Here is a 19155-nt window from a genome sequence, read left to right as displayed (position 1 = left end):
CAGCGTATATCGTCACTGGAATGACTTATGAGACAGGACACTACCACTGGTCTGATGCAGCACAACAGGTTGTTGTTTTATGATTATTATACAGCAGCAGTGGACATATAGCAGCAGCGTATATTGTCACTGGAATGACTGATGAGACAGGACACTACCACTGGTCTGATGCAGCACAACAGGTTGTTGTTATGATTATTATACTGCAGCAGTGGACATATAGCAGCAGCGTATATCGTCACTGGAATGACTGATGAGACAGGACACTACCACTGGTCTGCACAACACAGCACCACTTTATACAGCTACACTGGATATATGGCAGCAGAGAACACCAACACTGTAACTGGCTGGACTGATGCAGCACAATACACTGACTACACTGGACTGGACAGCACAACACAGCACAAGACTCGCCACCCCACTTTCCCGCCCCCACACAGACACTGAACACTGAGGACACATCCTCTCAATACACTCTCCGATACTGGAGAGAAAATGGCCGTGACGCGCGGCTCCTTATATGGAATCCAAATCCCGCGAGAATCCGAGAGTGGGATGATGACGTTTTGCCGCGTTCGGGTTTCCGAGTCAGGCGGAAAAATCCGAGCCTGGCTTGGATACGGACTCGGAAGGCAAAGTCTGGTAGGGTTCGGTTCTCTGAGAACCGAACCCGCTCATCTCTAGTTTATATTGTGTGTGTATGTGTACATTGTATGTTATTACTAAGTGTCACTGTTAACATTATTTTTCGATAGTAGTATATTATTTAAATTGTATTTTAACAGGTTCTCCAGGCATGCATTTGTGTATGCATCACCATGGAGAACTGAGGCAGCGCTGGTCACGTGACCCGGCGGGCATCACTTCCGGTATGACGTCATGCCTGAAACCGGAAATGAACCACAATCCCCAGGAACACACACCATCTGGCTGCAAGAGGGTCCTAATGTTTTTTTTTTTTTGCACTGTTTTTGTGTGTCCTGATGACGAGGGGAAGTGCCCTGAAATGTTGACAATAAAGCACCAGCTGATATTTTGGTCCAGGAGTGCCACCTTTCTCTGCATGTTTGGTTGAGTATCCCATATCCAAATATTCCGAAATACGGAATATTCCGAAATACAGAATTTTTTGAGTGAGACTGAGATAGTGAAACCTTTGTTTTCTGATGGCTCAATATACACAAACTTTGTTTAATACACAAAGTTATTAAAAATATTGTATTAAATGACCTTCAGGCTGTGTGTATAAGGTGTATATGAAACGTAAATGAATTGTGTGAATGTACACACACTTTGTTTAATACACAAAGTTTTTAAAAATATTGGCTAAAATTACCTACAGGCTGTGTGTATAAGGTGTATATGAATCATAAATGCATTCTGTTCTTAGACTTAGGTCCCATTGCCATGATATCTCATTATGATATGCAATTATTCCAAAATACGGAAAAATCCGATATCAAAAATACCTTTGGTCCCAAGCATTTTGGATAAGGGATAAATAACCAACTGTCTTAATGCTTGGGTGATTTTTCTTGGTGAGAGGGTATATCTACAGGCCCTTGTTGGGGAGACTCAAAAAGGTCAAGTCAACCTAAAGAGGCCTACAAATAAGAGTTCTGAACTGAATATACTACAGGCAGTACAGCATCCTGTCTAGCGGCCTCTGGACTCTATTGTGTATAGATATGTATATATATATATATATATATATATAAAAGCAAAAGATGACCAGCACTCCCAATCCTGTAATCAGCTGCCGTGGTGCTATGAAGATATATAGAGGCAGAATGAGAGGCACTCCAGCGGACTTGTGTGAAATAAACAAACAACACCAGTGGTGGCAGGTGTTTTTTATTTTTTTGTTTATTTCACACAAGTCCGCTGGAGTGCCTCTCATTTTGCATATATATATATATATATATATATATATATATATATGGATGTGGTGTAGACCCAATTATGCGCTATATATGAGCTGCAAACCTTATGACGTACTCCCTGTTAGCTAGAGTACAGATAATGGGATACAAAAATACAGAATGTCAAAGGGAGCTGTATAAGTTAATTTTGTGAACTATTCTTCCAGATTATGACCACAGAGTGATAAAATAACAATTGGTTTATTCATATATTGTCTATGTACATTAAAATTTGGTGAACATAGATTATCACATAAAAATCAAATAGTGTACATATTTAAAATACAAGTTCCAATTTTGTTGAAGACATGATCAGTATGTTCCATCCAATAGTATTGTATACAGGATGTCTTATGTTCTCACAGAAAAATCGTACCCGACGCGTTTCGTCCCAAAGGACTTCATCAGGGGTTCATGTCAATCAATATTGGAAGAGTTATGAGGAAAAGAAACCGATTTATATGGTAATGTTGTTTCCACAAGTAAATTCAAGGAATTAAAATCAAAACAAGTTCGCGCTGAGTACACCAGTGTTCACCCTTGGTCCAGCCCTCATATAAGTGCAAACTGAGGGGTTGCGCTGTTGTAATCCCTATCAGCTACAAACACATTTATAGTGATCCGGCTTTGAGTGGTGACAGGCTCTCCTGAACAGCAATGCCATAAAGTCTGTGGCAGGTACACATTACATCTAGCAGGCAGATGATGCAGCAGTGTGGTAGTCAGGTTTTAAGACTCTGTGATAGTGTAGGACCTGTATGAAGGTGGGGTACCTTGAATCGGTATACAGGCTTCCGTGCATTGGCCAATCCACCAACTAAACCCCCATCATTTATTTATTGAATTGTTGAGGATAAGTGAGTTTACTTTGGTGAGTGCTGGGTTCTCTGTTTGTATATATATATATATATATATCCTGTGAGTTTGGCCTATTTGATGTGTATATGAACAACAGTTTACATGTGATGGCACTCAGGCTGTACTTTTAGCGAAGTGAGTGCTGGATTCCTTGTATATATATATATATATATATTGTCCAAAGAAAAAAGGTGTACAGGTGCACCGGTGGTTAATTAAAAGTTCTCAGTCCACAGGTAATAGGCAACACTGGGCTGTGGCACCGAAGTCTATTCACAACGCAGCACTTCTCCTCAAAAGGCTCAGACTCTCATGAGCATGGTATCTGGGAATGGCAAAGAAAGGAGAATGCGCTCATGGTGCAAATCAATTTAATTCATAAAAGCATATGGACACAGGATAGATCAAATGGATAGCAATGGACTTGTACCCTGATCACATAAAAAACGTAAAACCACAAGGCAAAGACTGCAACCTGCTGCACCTGGATCTGGGACCACGCACCGCACCGGCTTGAAGGACTGATCCGTCAGGACACCTGCACCGGGTGAAGCAAGGAGATACAGCGCGAGTGGAACAGAAAGCGCCTGGTAAGCCCCACCTCTACGCGTTTCGTAATCACTTTGTCAGGAGGTTGCTCCTGACGAAGTGATTACGAAACGCATATATATTTCTAGAAACAGCAAAAGGAGAATGCGCTCATAGTGCAAATCAGTTTTATTTTTTTTAAATGGGTATGTGCAGACAAAACATATAGAAAGATACTGGGGACTCGTACCGTAGTTACCCACACTGTGGGCTGATTACCACATGATAAAAACAAAACACCAAGTCAAACCCTGCATCCCGCTGCCCAGAGACCGAGACCTTAATACCGCGCCGCCGACTGAGGATGTCATCCGTGACTCGTCCGGACACCACGTCGGAGGGACAGACAGGAGAACAGTGCACAAGGAGAGGTGAGCGTCTGGCAGGCCATGCCTCAACGCGTTTCGTATAGTACTTTGTCCTAAAGTGTCTCAAATATTCACAAACAGTTTAAAAAGAAAAAATCTAAAAAATATATATAAGACAATTGAAGATAAAAAAAATTTAAAAATGAAAGTGGTTATCTTTTTAAGGATGAAGTCATGACAGGATTTCCAATGCATTGCGTCTGGTAGACTTTATCAATATCGTCTACCAGACGAAACATGTCTTCTCATTAGGATTTACACAGATCATACATAATATACATGACTGTGTACCTATTTTTTGTATATCCTGGTGAAAAGACCGTTTACGTTTTGAAACGTTGGTATGATGGAATAAATGTCACTGCATGTTCAGAAGTCCATGGAGTGCCACCTGATCCTTCCTAGTTAGGGGCTCTGACTGTCATGTTAATAACTAAAGGAAGGCACCCTGGCAATACAAGCATTGTTTATTGAGTGCCCATCTACATGCAAGTGTATATATGTATATATTGTATATATGGAAACCCCCCGTGAAAATCCTTCATTTGCCCCTGAATGGTCTTGATCTGGGCTGCAGGTTTACCTACTTCATCCTCATCTTCCTCACTATCATCATCAAAAGGTTAGTTTTCTTCACTTTGATTACAAATCTTATTAGAGCAAGAGATTCTTTCACAAGTTTCCCATCACTGACCGTCTTACTGTCAACTGCATAAGTTTGGAAATCAGAATCACCCAGACTGCTTCCATTTTGTGCTGCAGTGTCACAGAGTAGCAAGGTCTCATTTGGGGATTCTGCAGAATTGTAATTATCATCGGATGTTGTAAAAGGCTGAGAAACAAGAAAACATTCTTTCTGCATGAAAAAAGTGCTTTTAAAATTCATAGCATGGGTTATATTGATGCCACGGCTGAAGGAAGTCAAATCCTGTATCCTTCTTTGCTCGTACACTAGCATATCAATGATGGGCGGAATATCAGGAGGTGGAGGACTAATGGCAACCAATGGAGCCAGTGTGCTTGCCACTGCTGACTCTGGGATTAGTTTGCTGTTATAACCATTGTTTAGAGATGGTGGGATGCTGGGTTGTGAAGCAGTTATTATTTATTTTGCAGATTGTGCATTTTCCCCTGCTAGCAATAAGCTGTAGCCAGTATTACCATCCACTGTATTTGGATAGGTGCAAGACAGTATGTCCCATCTAGTAACATGTAATAACTGTAAAAGGTAGCAGTCACAGTTGTTTCTGTAGTACTCTCTTTCAGAGCTGCTGGAGCAGGTGCAACATTCAGAGCCATTTGAGAGGCCAGCTTCTCACGCTGAGCCTTCCTGACAAGAGCAGCAAGTGGGTGGTCAGTATTGATTACCTTTAAAGGCTTTGTAAGCTTTTCAAGCCTACTGCATCACTTTGAGGCAAATAGACTTGGATGTATGTAAGCACCACCTTCATCCTAATCATCCTCATCATCATCATTTTGCACTGCACTGGCCACAGTTTTTTTCTGCTCCTCATTCTGTTTCTTTGCCAACTGGGTGTAGCGACCCTCCTTCATAGCTTTCTGTATGTGCTTGTAGTAAAGGTTGAGGTAGTGATCAAAACGTAGGAAGTCAAATTGTGAGTTTCGTGCTTGGATTTTAACATGATCTCCAACTGAACACCCTGCTTGCAGACAAAATTTGCCGTATGTTCTATAATACCATACATTTTCGTAGTGGGAGGCAGTTTCAAGTCACTTTTATATTGAAAACCCACAGAATTATACAGAATGTCCTAACTCATGAAGCCTGTGATTTGCTGCAGGTATCAGTTTGCAATTGCATTACAATTTAGAAATGTCACATTAGAATTCCTTGTTTTTAATAAATGGTTCCACATCATATAGTAACATAGTATTTGAGGTTGAATAGAGGCAAATTGCCCATCGTGTTCAACCTGTTTTAAGTTGTGATGATTCTACATACTTGCTAAATAATGTTTTATGACTAGTTAGCTACTATAACTCATGTTACCCCCTGGATTAACCACGTCGATATTTTAATTATTATAACCTTGGATATCATTTTCATTCAGAAATTTATCCATTCCTTTTTTAAATCCAATTACAGATTCCGCCATTACCACCCTCCCTGGCAGGGAATCCCACATCCTGATTGCCCTAACAGTGAAGAACCCTTTCCTCTGTTGCGTTCGGAACTTTCTCTCCTCTAGTCGCAGTGAGTGCCCACGTGTCCTAAACTGTGTTCTTTTAATAAATAATTCCTCTGATAACTCTTTGTGATGTCCCTTTACATATTTGAAGATATTAATAATATCTCCTCTTAGGCGCCTCTTTTCTAGTGTACACATATTCAGCCAAGTAAGTCTTTCATTATAGTCCAGTCCTTCTAGGCCTTTAATCAATTTAGTAGCTTGCCTTTGAACACTTTCGAGTTCACTAATGTCTTTTTTATACAATGGTGCCCAAAACTGAACACAATATTCCAGGTGCGGACGTACCAATGCCTTATACAGTGGCATGATTACATCCGAGTCCCTTGTCTCAATTCCCCTTTTTATGCACGCTAGCACCTTACTTGCCTTCTTTACTGTGTTTTGACATTGTGTACGGTTATTAAGCCTATTATCAATGAATACCACCAAATCTTTTTCCAACTCTATATCCCCTAGGCATTCCCCATTAAAAAGAGTAGGATGCTAGTTTGTTTTTAGTCCCAAAATGCATAACCTTGCATTTGTCTGTATTGAACCTCATTTTCCATTTAGACGCCCAGAGTTCAAGTTTAGATAAATCTTTCTGCTAGGACTCCACATACAATTCCGAATTAATTACCTTACACGGTTTAATATCATCTGCAAAGATTGACACTGTGCTTTCCAGGCCTATTTCTAGGTCATTGATAAATATGTTGAACAGTAGTGGTCCGAGTACGGACCCTTGTGGTATTCCGCTGACTACAGGGGACCAGGTTGAGGACTTCCCGTTGACCACTACTCGCTGTACCCTGCTATCCAACCAGCTGCTTATCCATGTGCAAATAGTTTTTCCTAGGCCAATTTCCTTTCTTCTTCTTTTTAATCAATCAATCTATCAATCAATTAATTATTCAATGCTTTACCTGCCTTCCTCTACATACTCCACCTCCAATTCCCTGCACTGCCTTCCATTCTCTGATTTACAGTAGTTTTTGATTAATAAAACATTCTTTCTATGGGGTTGTGTAGTTTACTAAACTGACATCCTGTCTGCCACTGCTGTGCCACAATGTTTCACAGATGTGTTATATTCTTGTAAACTGCCGTGTGTTTGTGCCACTGCTCTGTTGCTTACTTTAGCCAGCAAGCTCACTGCAGCCCTTGACCAATATTGGTGAACAATATTATGAGCTGCGAGGTGGTCTAACTTCACTGGAAATGACTGGAAATAAATGTTAAGGATGTTAATAATACTGTAGGTGCAAAATAGGTAGAAATTACGTGATTACTAAAGCTGTTTTTATCATTTTTTTTTCAAGAAAACCCAAAACCAATTTGAATCCGAACCAAAACCAAACCTGAAAGCCAAAACAGCAGGGTCCATGCACAGTGGAAGAATTAGACCCCGAAGGTTTACTCACTTCACTCTTTCCAAAACCTGATCCTGTTATAAACTGAACAAAAAGAAAGATGAATTTAGATTTAATTTTGTACTGAACCTTTTATTTTCCAATAAACAGTCCAAAGTGTGCTCAGATGTGCAACTTCAAAGTAGGGGTGTGCACGAGACATTTTTCCGGTTTTGGTTTTGTATCTGTATCTCCTTCATGTTTTGGATCTGGATTGGTTTTGCCAAAACCGCCCTGACGGGTTTTGGTTTTGGATCAGTATTTTTCTTTTCTTTTCTTTTCTTTTTTTAAATATAAACTGCTAGAATCACAGAATTTGGGGGTATTTTGTTCCTACAGTATTATTAACCTCAATAACATTCATTTCCACTCATTTCCAGTCTATTCTGAACACCTCACAGCTCACAATATTGTTTTGATCCAGTTTAGGCCAAAAGGTTACACCAAGGTAGCTGGATGACTAAGCTAAGCGACAGAAATTGGTGGCACAAACACCTGGCACATCTAGAAGTGGCACTGCAGTGGCACACAGGATATCAGTTTTACTGTATAAACTATGCCAAAAAATTGCTCCAAAGAGTACATAACTCAAAGAAAAGAGGTGCAAGATGGAATTGTCCTAGGGCCCTCCCACCCACCCTTATGTTGTATATTAAACAGGACATGCAAAGTTTTACAAACCAATCATTTCAGTGACAGGGACTGTCACTTGTGGCTGAAATGATTGGTTTGTTTGGACCCCCACAAAAATAGCTGGCAATTGGCAGTGTACAAACTGACTTTACCACTATAAATAGGAATGATGTCGTCATCAACATCCAATTCTTCACCCCCATCAGTGTGTACATCTTCATCTACATAGACTATTAATTCGTCCCCACTGGAATCCACTATCACAGGTTCCACTCTGCTTTTTGGAGGTAATAGCTGGTAAAGGTCTTCCTCGTGGAATTTGTAATTCATTTTGATGAACATCATCTTTTCCACATTTTGGGGAAGTAACCTTGTACGCTGATCGCTGACAAGGTTCCCTGCTGCTAGAACTCTTTCTGAGTACACACTGGAGGGTGGGCAACTTAAGAAAAACAAAGTCAGTTTGTGCAAGGGCCTCCAAATTGTCTAATTTTCCTGCCAGTATTGAAACGGACTGTCTGACATGCATATTTGGGGTGGTCTTCAATATGCCGAATGTCGGGATCCCGGCGCACAGTATACCAGTGCCGGGATCCCGACACCTGGCATACTGACAGATATTCTCCCTCGTGGGGGTCCATGACCTCCCTGGAGGGAGAATAAATAGCAGGGCGCGTGTAGCGCGCCACCGTGCTCGCAGCGTGGCGAGCGCAGTGAGCCCGCAAGGGGCTCCTTTGCGCTTGCCACACTGTCGGTATGCCAGCGGTCGGGCTCCCAGCCCCGATATGCTGGTCGCCGGGAGCCCGGCCGCCGGCATACCATATTACACCCGTATATTTGGATGCTATCAATGAAATAGTCATCAACCATTCTTTCAATGGTGACAGCATCATATGCAGTTACAGTAGACATGTCAGTAACTGTAGGCAGCTCCTTCAGTCTGGACCAGATGTCAAAGGTTGTTCCTGACTGATCTGCCTCAGCGCCAGCGGGTCTCTTAGGAAAATTGAGATGTTTCCTTGCAGCCGCAGTTGCTGGAGAAAATGAAGGAGGAAATGTTGCCATATCACATTCCGCTTGAGCTGACAATTGTTTCACCAACAGCTATTTCCAGCTCTGCAGATTTGTGCTGTTGGAAAGAAAGACACAACATATGACTTAAACCTAGGATCAAGAGCGGTTGTGAAAATCTAGTGATCTGATTTCAAGAGATTAACAATCTTTGAATCCTGGCAAAGCAAATGAAATACAACATTCTTAGTGGAATTGCTCTGTTTCAGCTCCTCCTTCAATTTCTCCAGCTGCTTTTGCAAAAGCCTGATGAGAGGAATCACCTGACTCAAGCTGGCAGTGTCCAAACTAACATCACTTGTGGCAACTTCGAAGGGTTTGAGAACCTTGCACAACACAGAAATGATTCTCCATTGCGCTTGACTTCTTTCCCTATGTCATAGGTGGATGTGTAGGCTTGAATGGCCTTTTGCTGCTTCTCCATCCGCTGAAGCATATAAAGGGTAGAATTTCACCTCATTACTACCTCTTGCTTCAGATGATGGCAGGGCAAATCCAAGAGCGTTTTCTAGTGCTCCAGTCTTCGACATGCAGTTGTTGAATGTCGAAAATGTCAACAATTTTTTTGGGCCACGGACAGCATCTGCTGCATGCCCCTGTAATTTTTTTTCTTAATCTGCACCACCAAATTAATAGTGTGAACAAAACATGGGTCGTGTTGGAATTGGCCCAGACGTAATGCTCTCACAATGTTGGTGGTATTGTCAGATATCACAAATCCAGAGTAGAGTCCAAGTGGGGTAAGCCATTATTCAATGATTTCCTAAGAGGTTCTCAGCGGTGTGCCTCTTACTGAAACTGGTGATACACAGTGTAGCCTGCCTCTGAATGAGTTGGCATTTGTGAGATGCTGCTGCTGTTTGTGCTGCGTAAGGCAATACATCTACCCAGTTGGCTGTCACAGTCATATAGTCTTTAGTTTGCCCTGTTCCACTTGTCCACATAACTGTGGTTGTATGGGCAGTGGGTACAATGGCATTTCTGAGGTCACTAATAACACTTTTTTTAATGTCCTTGTACAGGCTGGGAATTGCTTGTCTAGTGAAGTGGAATCTACTCGGGGTTTGGTACCGGGGACACAGTAAGTCAATCAACTGTCTATATCCCACTGCTCTAATGGCAGATACTGGATGCATGTCTAACACCAGCATAATTGCTATGGCCTCAGTAATCCGCTTTGCAAATAGGTGACTGCTGTCATACTTCATCTTCCTTGCAAAAGATTGTTGAACAGTCAATTGTTTTGTTAAACTCCAAGTAGTCTTCCTGGTCCCCTTATGGGATGAAGATCGACTCCCAGCAGCAACAGCAGTAGCAGTAGGCATAGCACTCAAGGATCCTATGGAGTAATTGGTTACATGACTACTTCCGATCCTGATTGAGGAGGAAATTGACAATGAGGGTGTTGGTGGTGGGGATTGCAGGCACTTGGATCCAACAGAGAAAAGGGAGGTAAATGTCACTGGACTGGTTATGTTCTTATCCGAAGGTTCTGAATGTTTCAACAACTTGCGATGTATGTGCTGCAAGTGGCATAACAGGGAGGAGGTTCCTAGGTGGTTATGGTCCCTACCTCTACTTACAATGGCTTTACAAAGGCTACAGATGGCTACACAGTAATTGTCCAGGTATGGGGAGAAATAATTCCACACAGAAGTGGTGGATTTTTTTGTCTTTTGCATAGGCATGACAATGGGCTTTTTCATACCATGAGCAACAAGACAGCATTTGTACTTAGCTTGGAGACAGCATTTGTACTTGGGTCGAAAATTGTTTGGAAAATTGAGAACAGTGAGTGGTAGTCAATGGAACATTTTCGAGTTGGACTAAAGTATTAAGTGGTTTACCTGAAGGGTCTGTACTAGGCCCTCTGCTGTTTAATATATTTATAAATGATATAGGAAATGGTATTGAGAGTAAAATATACATTTTTGCGAATAATACTAAACTGTGTAGAATAATTAGATCAGATCAGGATGTTGACATACTTCAGAACGATTTAACTAAACTGGGGGGTTGGGTAACAAAGTGGAATATGAGGTTCAATATAGAGAAATGTAACGTTATGCATTTTGGGATCAAAAACAAACAGCAATCTATACAGCTTGATCATACTGTATGTCCTGTGTCCTATAACTATTAACAATGAATAGGTATAATGGGGATAGCTCCCGATTAATGATGGTGAACTAATGTAATGTTTGACACATGCTGCTACAGGATCATGTAAAAAATTGTTACAATTGTTTTGTGAGTCCTGTCTTTACTTCTAATTATAAGTACTGCATTATATTTCAAATAGCTGTATTTATTTGTTTTTAAACATATTATGGCTCAAATAACCAATAATTGGTCACCATGTAAAGTCCTGGTGTCTGCTTATTCAAGTTCTTATAATTATTAAATATTTTGTAATTTTATTTCAGACTGTATACAACCTGTTAGTGCTGCTCACACTGTTACAGGGTGATGGATACAAATTAAGTTCTTTTCAACTAGTTGTATCTTTTTGATAATTATTTATCAACTGGTTGAAAAGAACTTTGTACAAATACCTTTATTTGCACACAGATCCAGTGCATCACTTGTCCATGCTCGGAATTGTTATTTCACACAGCTGATTCCTTTAATTGACATTGATAGCCTCACCCAGGAAATATTTATATGCAATCAATTAATTAAGATCAATATGATCAATATGAGCTTACCATCCATAGCTATGGTCTATACATATACAGAATGTTTTATTTTTATATTATTATAAGTGCTGTTCCATTGGATAAAGATTGGCTGGAATATTGTGATTGAATTGTGAGAGCAACATTTAGGAACTAGCGGCTTATAATACCTGGAATCTGATTGGTTGCTATGGGCATCATCTCATCTTAAATAGAACTCCCATCTCAGTAAAGACAGATGGCTACCCGCCCTGTTTTGGGTTGCAGCGGCTGCGTGTGACATCACACAGCCACTGCAGCATATCCCGCAAACAGTCTGGACATGCCTGCATTGCCCGGACTGCATCCTCCCAACACCGCCACCATGCCCCCTCCTGCCCTGCGAACACCTTTGCCTGTCTATCAAGCAAAGACATCTGCAAAAGTGAGATGCCATCGCATCTCAGTGTGTGCACACGTGCAGTGCGGCTGCTGTATGTGTACATATTTCACCGGGAATCAGCATGCGAACGCTACCGCAGCAGGGTTCCATGCTCAATTAGGCCCAGTCCCTTTGACTACTGGGAGGAATATAAAGGAATTTGGAGCCCCTTATACAAACTCACTATGCTTTACTTAAACTTCCCACCTTCCAGTGTGTAAAGTACTCAGAAAGAGTTTTCAGCACAGCTGAGAACCTTGTGAGTGATCGGTGTAGGAAACTACGTCCTCAAAATGTGGAAAAGATGATGTACATAAAAAAGAACTACAAATTCCACGTGGAACACCTTTCCCACTGATTATATCAAAGTATAGAGACTCCCATAAGAGTGGAATCTATTGGGGATGAGTTAATATTGTGTGATGATGCTGTTAACACTGATGAGAATTTGGATGATAATGATGCCATCTTCCCACTGTAGAAAATAGATCATTAACAAAACAAAACTGTTAGTTGCTTAAGCCTATTGGTAGCTTGTTTTGTGTGGGCCTAAACAAACCAAGCACTTCAGCCACAAAAGTGCCAGTCCCTGTCACTGAAGTGCTTGTTTTTTTTAAACTGTGCATGTCCTTTTTAATATACAACATAAGGGTTGTGGGAGGCCCCAAGAACAATTCTGTCTTATACTGTACCACTTTCTTTTCTGCCACTGCTGTGTAGCAGAAATACAGATGTGTCCTGATATATCGTTACTACGTACCGCATAGCGGGCACCATGCAACACGCGCCAGCTCCTTGCGCTATAACTCCCGTTATAAGTTGCGCTGTAAATGTGTTGTCACTTTATAATTGTAACGTTCATTCTACTTTCTGTCCACCAGATGTCGCTATTCCTAGACTCTACAGCGCATGCCTCAAATAGCCAATGGACCCTTCATAGCGCCGCCTGCTGATTGGCTGACATTTATTGTGACAATGATGACCATTAATCACTTCCCTTTATATGGGAATTATTTAGGACTAGCTTTGTGTTTCAGTCACTACCTGATGGTCTACATGCCCACTGCCGCCCGATCACGCTAGCTATAGATATTGTCGTTACAGTGTGTACAAATTGCAGGATCACATTAGCGTAAGCAGCTACTTTTTTTTTTAAAGCACCAAGATATAACACATGACATATAAACCCAGAGGGCCGACCTCTACCATGGTCGGCTGTGGCCTAACTAGAATAGCGGCCACCTGCAACGCTTGAATACCCGGGTTTGATACAGAGTTCGGCACCCATTTATTTAATTTTTTTTATTATTTTTTAATACAATAAAGTTATTTAGTGTTTTAAGTTTCTACTTCTCTTTATATAAAAAAAAGTCCACTTCTACTAAATACAAGGCCACACTGCAGCCCTGTTCACGCTATTCATCTAGTCGTTACGTTGTGTACAAAATGATGGTTAACATTAGCATAAGCAGCTATCCTATTTCGGACTAGCTTTGTGTCTCTGTTGTTTCAAATGGGCAGAAATATTGAATGCAAAGTGCAACTGGGTACCTACAGTATCTCATGAATGCACAGTATGACTACCAGATGTTCTCCAGGCACACTGCCGCCCGATCACTCTAGCTATAGATATTGTCGTTACAGTGTGTACAATTTGCAGAATCACATTAGCGTAAGCAGCTACCTTTTTTTTAAAGCACCAATATACAACACATGACATATAAACCCAGAGGGCCCAACTCTACCATGGTTGGCTGTGGCCTAACTAGAACAACGGCCGCCTGCAATGCTTGAAGACCTGAGTTCGATACAGAGTTCGGCACCCATTTATTATTTTATTTTAATTTTTTTATTCTTTTTTAATACAATAAAGTTATTTAGTGTTTTAAGTTTCTACTTCTCATTATATAAAAAAAGTCTGCTTCTACTAAATGCAAGGCCACACTGCAGCCCTGTTCACGCTATTAATCTAGTTGTTACGTTGTGTACAAAATGATGGATAACATTAGCATAAGCAGCAATCCTATTTCGGACTAGCTTTGTGTCTCTGTTGTTTCAAATGGGCAGAAATATTGAATGCAAAGTGCAACTGGGTACCTACAGTATCTCATGAATGCACAGTATGACTACCAGATGTTCTCCAGGCATACTGCCGCCCTATCACGCTAGCTATAGATATTGTCATTACAGTGTGTATAAATTGCAGTATCACATTAGCGTAAGCAGCTACCTTTTTTTTTTAAAGCACCAATATACAACACATGACATATAAACCCAGAGGGCCCACCTCTACCATAGTCGGCTGTGACCTAACTAGAACAGCGGCAGCCGCAAATCTTGAAGACCCGGGTTCGATACAGAGTTCGGCACCCATTTATTATTTTATTTACATTTTTTTATTCTTTTTTAATACAATAAAGTTATTTAGTGTTTTAAGTTTCTACTTCTCGTTATATAAAAAAAGTCAGCTTCTACTAAATACAAGGCCACGCTGCAGCCCTGTTCACGCTATTCATCTAGTTGTTACGTTGTGTACAAAATGATGGATAACATTAGCATAAGCAGCAATCCTATTTCGGACTAGCTTTGTGTCTCTGTTGTTTCAAATGGGCAGAAATATTGAATACAAAGTAAAACTGGGTACCTACAGTATCTCATGAATGCACAGTATGACTACCAGATGTTCTCCAGGCACACTGCCGCCCGATCACACTAGCTATAGATATTGTCATTACAGTGTGTACAAATTGCAGGATCAGATTAGCGTAAGCAGCTACCGTTTTTTTTTTTTAAAGCACCATGATACAACACATGACATATAAACCCGGAGGGCCCACCTCTACCATGGTCGGCTGTGGCCTAACTAGAACAGCGGCCGCCTGCAATGCTTGAAGACCCGAGTTCGGCACCCATTTATTATTTTATTTTAATTTTTTTATTCTTTTTTAATACAATAAAGTTATTTAGTGTTTTAAGTTTCTACTTCTCTTTATATAAAAAAGTCCACTTCTACTAAATACAAGGCCACACTGCAGCCCTGTTCACGCTATTCATCTAGTCGTTACGTAGTGTACAAAATGATGGTTAACATTAGCATAAGCAGCTATCCTATTTCGGACTAGCTTTGTGTCTCTGTTGTTTCAAATGGGCAGAAATATTGAATGCAAAGTGCAACTGGGTACCTACAGTATCTCATGAATGCACAGTATGACTACCAGATGTTCTCCAGGCACACTGCCGCCCGATCACTCTAGCTATAGATATTGTCGTTACAGTGTGTACAAATTGCAGGATCACATTAGCGTAAGCAGCTACCTTTTTTTTTTAAAGCACCAATATACAACACATGACATATAAACCCAGAGGGCCCACCTCTACCATGGTTGGCTGTGGCCTAACTAGAACAACGGCCGCCTGCAATGCTTGAAGACCTGAGTTCGATACAGAGTTCGGCACCCATTTATAGCTTTGTGTCTCTGTTGTTTCAAATGGGCAGAAATATTGAATGCAAAGTGCAACTGGGTACCTACAGTATCTCATGAATGCACAGTATGACTACCAGATGGTCTACAGGCACACTGCCGCCCGATCACGCTAGCTATAGATATTGTCGTTATGTTCTGTACAAATAGCTGGTTAGCATTAGCATAAACTAGGGGTGGGCAACATGCGGCCCGCGGACTGAACCTGCCTGGCCCGCTGTGCCCCACCAGAGTGGAATGACAAATGGCCTGACAGGCTAAGCCGCTTGTCATTGCACTGCTCTCAGACGCGGCGCCGCTGAGGAAATCCCGGTCACGTCACAGGGTCAGCTGACCGGGATTTCCTCTATAATGCGCTGGGCGGCGCTTGGTGTCACGGGGGGCGGCGCTGGGCGGGCACTGCAGTGGGGAGCAGAAGCGGTCAGTGGGGAGCAGAAGTGGCCAGTGGGGAGCAGAAGCGGCGGCCAGTGTTGAGAACAAGCGGAGGCCAGTGGGGAGAAGAAACGGCAGCCAGCTGGGAGAAGCGGCGGCCAGTGAGGAGAAGCGGCGGCAGCAGCAGCAGCAGTGCGGATCATCAGACAGCGGGGATCATCTACCACTGACAAATAGGTAAACCCCCTGTCCAGCCAGCCCCTGGATAAAGCTAAAGCTGCCATATAGATTCAGGGGAGGGGAGTTAAAAACGGTTATATGGGTTTAGGGGAGGGAGGAAGGGAGGGAGGGGGGGAGGGTAGGGACTGCTATATAGGTTTAGGGGAGGGTGGGGAAAGGGGGTAGGGACTGCCATATAGGTTCAGGAGAGAGGGGAGGATAGACTGCTATATGGGTCCAGGGGAGAGGGGGGGAGGGGGGGGAGAGAGGCTGCAGCATTACACAGGGTGCTGTTTGTTTTCAGCCCTGTGGGTTTTTTTTTTATTACTGGATTACTGTGTTTTTTGGACATATGTATTGTGCCTTTAAAAAAAACTATGTATTCAACGTAATGTATATTGTATTGTGGTGTGTGTTTTTATAGTTATATACACTATGTTTTTATAGTTATATACATAACTATAGGCCTTATTCAGACCTGATCGCTAGCAGGCGATTTTTGCACTGATGCGATCAGGTAGTCGCCGCCTACAGGGGGAGGGGGTAATCGCTGTGCAGTGGTGCGATCGCATGTGCAAGAGAGCTACACAAACAGAAATTTGTGCAGTCTCTGCACAGCCCAGGACTTACTCAGCCACTGCGATGATCGGGGCCGGAGCTGACGTCAGAAACCCTCCCTCGAAATGCCTGGTGCCTCCTGCATTTTTCCGGACACTCCTCTAAAACGGTCAATTGCCATCCACAAACGTCCTCTTCCTGTCAATCGCCTTGCTTTGTTCGCACCATCCCGGCACTGCGGACTGACGTGCCTGCACATTGCAGTGTATGCACAGTTCAAACCCGATCGTCTGCTGTGCGAAAATGCACAGCAGTGATCGTGTCTGACTTGGGCCCTATAACGGGTCTTATTTTGAGTTGGTTGCATATGCATTTTGCTGCAACTGCTGATTAAGGGGCTAATGCAGACTTGATCACTGTGCTGCTAATTTTGCTGTCCTGCGTTCGGGTAGTCGCCGCCCCCAGGGGGAGTGTAAATTCGCCTGTGCAAGTATGCGATAGTTTGTGTACGCAGAGCTGCAAAAATCTACTTTGTGCAGTCTCTGCGCATCCCAGGACTTACTCCTACAAATATTTGTCATTCATATCAGTCCCCGCCCTTTTGACGCTTACAGTATGAATTCCGCAACACCTCCCAGTATATTATTGTGGTGTGAGAGGAAAGCCATACAAACATCGGAGAACATAAAAACATCATACAGATGTCAGTAATGCGCACCACTGTGTGAGTCTTGTTTATATTTTTTGCCTAAATTTTGATTTTGATTTAAAATCAACAGACTAAGAAATGAGTTTCACAAAGAAAAGAAAGATAGACGGTGAATGCAGAAAATTCAACAAAGAATGGACTCCTAAATATTTTTTTTTCCTTGTTGGTGAAAAAGCAGTGTGCTTAGTTTGTAAGGAATCCGTGGCAGTATTCAAAGAATATAATTTAAATCGCCATTTCGAGACAAAGCATGCTTTGAAGTATAAAAATTTATCTGCTGAAGACAAATTGGAGAAAGCCAATGAGATGGTTACTCGAATCCAAAAAGAGCAAACATTTTTCACAAAATTGTCATCTACACAGGATGGAATTACAAAGGTGAGCTATTTAATAGCACACAAAATCGCCAAGAACAGTAAGCCGTTCACCGATTGAGAATTTATAAAGGAATGTATGGTTGACTCTGCTGCAATATTGTGCCCAGACAAAAAAATTTTTTTGAAAATATTAGCTTGTCACGGCGAACTGTTCTGAGGTGCATCGAGGACATATCCGAGAATATGGAACTGCAATTAAAAAAGAAAGTCAACAATATGTCATATTTTGCTTTAGCACTGGATGAAAGTTGTGATGTCAAAGACACAGCCCAGTTGATGATTTTCATTCGAGGTATCAATGAAAATTTTGATATTACAGAAGAACTGGCATCAATGCAGTCCATGAAATATACAACAACTGGAAAGGATTTATTGGAGGCTGTAAATCAGTGTGTGTCCAAACTTGGAGTGGAGTGGGAAAAATTGGCTGGTGTGACAACTGACTGAAGCCCCAATCTAACAGGATAAAATATTGGATTGCTAAAAAGAATTCAAGACCAAGTCAGTGAAAAGAATTCAGAACTCAAAATTGTCTTTCTACATTGCATCAAGAGGTCCTTTGTAAAAGTGTTTTAAAATTAAGCAACGTTGTGGAAACAGTTACAAAAGTGGTCAACTACATTCGCGCAAGAGAATTAAATCACAGACAATTTGTAGCTCTGCTAGAGGAGACTGAAGCTGAGCACACAGATATCCTGTATCATACCAATGTGAGATGGCTTAGCTTGGGGAATGTTTTGAAAAGAGTGTGGGAGCTGAGAGAGCAGATTGGGGTGTTTCTAAACATGAAAGGAAAAGAACCCGATTTTCCCCAGCTGAAAAATAAGGATTGGCTATCTGATTTCGCATTTGCTGTTGATGTTATGGGCCACATGAATTAATTAAATCTAAGATTGCAAGGGAAGGGGCTTTTTGCTCATGATCTGCATTTCAGCGTGAAGTCATTTATGACCAAATTGCTGCTTTTCTCCCGTCATTTAAGGAACAAGCAGTTCACTCATTTCTGCACTTTGCATGAAGTTGCTGTTTCAGATGAAAATCTGGAAAAATACGCACCATCAGTACTCGATTTACATGTGGAGTTTTCATGGAGATTCAATGATTTCAAAACAATAGAAAAAGATTTATCTTTGGTCTCCTCACCTTTCACATTTGATGTCGACAATGCTCCTTGTGATCTTCAACTTGAGCTTATTGACCTGCAGTGTGATGCTTTGCTTAAAGAGCAATTCAAATCATAACCTCTTCCACGGTTTTATGCCTCTCTCAATGGTCAAAACTTTCCAAAGATC

At 41.6% G+C, this 19155-nt stretch overlaps 2 pseudogenes; one reads left to right on the top strand and one right to left on the bottom strand.

Moving 5' to 3' along the window:
* Positions 1-4322: 4322 nt before the first annotated feature.
* On the bottom strand, positions 4323-8321 carry LOC134968659 (splicing factor, suppressor of white-apricot homolog; annotated as a pseudogene).
* Positions 8322-18046: 9725 nt separating this feature from the next.
* Positions 18047-18822, top strand: LOC134968658 (general transcription factor II-I repeat domain-containing protein 2A-like; annotated as a pseudogene).
* Positions 18823-19155: the final 333 nt, after the last annotated feature.

The sequence above is a fragment of the Pseudophryne corroboree genome, chromosome 11 (assembly GCF_028390025.1).
Source record: "Pseudophryne corroboree isolate aPseCor3 chromosome 11, aPseCor3.hap2, whole genome shotgun sequence".
Taxonomy (NCBI): domain Eukaryota; kingdom Metazoa; phylum Chordata; class Amphibia; order Anura; family Myobatrachidae; genus Pseudophryne; species Pseudophryne corroboree.
This window is presented reverse-complemented; position numbering and strand designations above follow the sequence as displayed.